We start from the raw sequence: 3,881 nt of genomic DNA, 5'->3' as shown, positions 1-3,881 counted from the left end.
TCAAAACGGCCGAGAAGATAACCAGCAGTAGCAGTGCATTTTTTAAAGTAGTATAAAATATTTAATATAGTTTGGAAATTTTTGGAATAATGACTGATAATCATCACTAAGGATCGCATTAAAATCTTATATTTGATGTCCTAAAGGTATAAATAAATTAACATTTCCCCTCCCGTTGAAAAGAAAATCAGGACTGTAATTGCTAAGGGGGCACCTAGGCATATCAAAATGACCGTTACGTAACGTTTCAGAAATTATTTATCAAATTTGTAGTCTCCAGTTACATTTCGTTCTCCAGCTGAGCTTTAATTTAGACTATGATGTGCGCAAAATTAGAAACGCTTGTATCTGTCTAATATTAACTGAGCAAATTGTAACAAACTTCATCTTCTACAGAAGAAAAGCTCTTTTCGACGACGTAAAATATTAAGGAGTGCGTATGTCAATTTTAAAATACCAATTTTTGATATTTATACATAATTACACTAGTGGCGCAATCAGAGGGGGAGGGGGGGATCACGGCCTCCCCCTCATAATGCTGAGTTGAATTTTTTTTTAAACTATTCTTTATTATTGAAGCGAAGAAAAGAACAGGTCTTGGGAAAACACAGTGATTGTTAAAAGAAAAAAAAATAATAATGATGGGAAAAATCTAAATTTCTCTTTAAAAGAAACCTCTGAAATAAAAAAATTCAACAGTATGGCTTACTGTTCTTATTGCCACCCCATTACTATTTCGTTCTTATCTCTCCCTCTTAAGTTTTAAAATTGACACTTCTCTAAAGTCCCCCCTTCACACACACACACACACACACGCCGAAAGCATTATGGAGAGAAGAACGAGACTCTGAAATACCATTTTTGAAGATCTTCAATTTCACAAAAGTTCCAGGGGTAAGCCCCCAAACAAGATCGAAAATCGCTTAAAACTGCGTTTTTGGAACTTTAATTGCAAAAAATTACTGGCCCTAATGTTGCAAAATATGGTCTTAACAATCGCGTTTTTAAGACTTGAATTTCGGAAAATATTCGAGCAATGGTCACTGAACCACCTTCCTCTAATATCATAAAAAAATAAGTTTTTAAAATTACACTTAGAAACAGTTTAAGTGGAATAGCCCCTGAATATAAATGCTTAAGTTTTTAGGACCATAATTTTGAAACAAATGTCCAGGGGGAGAGGCTCCATAACCTCTTTTCTGTAAAATTGTTTATCCCGTAATGTTGTCTACAATTGCGTTTTTGAAACTTCAGTTTCTAAAATCGAGAAGGAGCTAGGAGTAATTGATTTCGAGTTATTTAAAAAAAAAAAATCGATTGGAGGCAGTTCCCTGAGCTCCATTCTTTACCCTAACATCAATAAATATGGCCTATAATCGCGTTTTTAAGGCATCTATTTCAACAGCTTTCCGCTGAGGCCCTTGCACCTTTTGCCCCCTAACATCAGCGAAGTCTAAAATTGCTTTTTAAAACTACAAGTTTCAAATTTTTCCCGGGGGTAACCCTCGGACCCCCCTTCCTTGTCCGATCAGAGGTTATCCCCTCTCTCTTTTTGCCAACTACCCCCCCCCCCCCCCCGTTGGAAAAACTGGGTAATTCTGAGATTTTGCCAGAAGATGCCACAAATCGGGGTCGGATATACACCCCTGCATTAACTAAATTACAAAAAAATAGAGAAAACAAAATTTTTTCGCTGTAAAGTTTTTTTTTTTTTTGTCGGAAATGTCGTTTTTCTCCTATTAAATAAGGATGTAAGCCCCTCCCCCCATAGCTGCTTGATTCAAAAATAAAAGAAAGTTATGATTTTCTGATTTTCTGCATTGTTAATAGTAGTAAACTATCATTTTTGTCGTGTCAATTAGAGGGCCGCCGGATCAAGTTGCGCCTGGGGCCTCAAAATCGCATGATCCGCCACTGCTTGAGAGGGGGTGGTTTTCCCTGGGTGACACCCATCAGGTAGATGACACCCAAAGTTAATTTCAGAGTTTATAAATACTTTAATTCTGAAAATTTTCGCGAATATATTTTAAATTATATTTCATCAATCAAATTTCAACGAAAATAGGGCACATATACATCAGGAGCTAATTTTACACAAAATGCGGCCGGTATACAAATTTGTACGAATAGCTTTTACTATACCTATATTTCTTCTTCGCTAAATTTTTAATTTAAATTTTATTGTCTGCTTTAGAATTAACCTTAATATTAAGATTTTAAGATTAGCTGCAATTATTGAGTGTTGCAATCAAGAAATCATTTACACTTATTTTGTTCCATACTTTTTAGTGAGAACCAAGCTTATAGAAATAGTCTTAATAAAGAAAAAAACATTAGATTATTTTTCATCGGATCTTTTGGATTCGTGCTTTCGCGCCAGAACGTTTTTGAATTTGTCAATCACCCTTAAACGTTTCAACCTTAGCTACGGGCCTCGACTTATTAATTTGTTACGTTTCTTTCGCTATTTTATAACTGAGATCGAACAAAACACTATATTTCTATTTTTATTTGAAAGTGATTACTTGAAAATGTTAGGCAACAAAACCGTTTGCTGACAGTCGCTATTAGTTAAGTTAAAAAGCAAGCAAACTAGAGGACGGCTACAGTAAGTTCGGTAAGCATTCAGGCTAGCTGATTGCCATAATGGCAGTTATTTTCTCATTAGTATCTTTTTATGCATGTAATTGAACCAATTGGTAGTCAGTTTTTAAAAAATGCAAGGAGAGTCAATGAAAAGGAAAGAAAAAAAGAAACCCGGAGTCGGAGTCGGCAAGTTTTCTAACGACTCCGACTCCTTTACCCCAAAATCAGTCCGACTCCGACTCCACAGCCCTGCTAAAAAGGCACTTATTTTTACAAACCTAACATTATATAGTGAAAATTTAAGCCTTACAAAACATTTTTTAGTGGGAAATTTTTCATCTTTTAACATAGACGGATTTAGGCCAAAAGTTTTGGAGGTGCAACAATAACAGGGGCCTTGGGGGGGGGGGTATTCCCGAACAAGGCAGTGGCGAATCCAGAAAATAATTTTAGGGTGGGGAGTACTTTTAAAACTTTTCCCCATCAAATAACGGGCTCATGGGGAAATATTACCCCTGAAAAATTTTGATATTGTGATCCTGAAAATGCAGTTTTATGCCGGCTCTGGTGATATATTAGGGGAAAAAAATTTGTAGAGACTTTCACGAAGAGGTTTAGGAATTGAAGTCTTAAAAACCCGTTTGTGGGCCATGTTTGTTGACTTTAAGGTAACTTAATAAATGTGCCCGATCGATGTTTTGAAAAATAGAGCAAAATTGATCCCCCTCAATGCAATCCTTTGAAATTGAAGTTCCAGAAACGCAAGTATAGACAAACTTTGATAATGTTATGGGAAGAGAGGTTCTGGGTCTCTCTCCTAGGAGCACCTCGAAAGAGAAGTCCTGAAAAATAATGTTATTCAACTATATTCAGTGATATTAGGGAAAAAGGTTTCAAGACTCGCCACCTTAAACATTTAGATTTTTTTTTTCATTTTCAGATTTTTTACGTAATCGACCGCTTGCTTAATTTAAAGAGGATGAAGTGCTAAGCGTCTCATCCAATGGGGTCGTTTCCGAAATTTTATAAGTATTTTTTTTTGAAAGAGCATGCTTAAAAATATAGGATCTGACCATTTTTTAGATAATTTGTTCAAGTTTAATATTTTAAATAAATTACTTAAATTGGTGCGCTTTCATTGTTTACGTTTCTGTTATTGCCTACATATAACGAGAAATTGTTTATAACTAACTGTATAGGAAATACATGCACATTTTGAAGTTTGCTTTTAAAACTATATCTGTTTTTAATGTAAATAATTGATTTATGTTTTATAATTTATAGATGTTTCAGTA

The sequence above is a fragment of the Uloborus diversus genome, chromosome 5, assembly GCF_026930045.1.
Source record: "Uloborus diversus isolate 005 chromosome 5, Udiv.v.3.1, whole genome shotgun sequence".
Taxonomy (NCBI): Eukaryota; Metazoa; Arthropoda; class Arachnida; order Araneae; family Uloboridae; genus Uloborus; species Uloborus diversus.
This window is presented reverse-complemented; position numbering follows the sequence as displayed.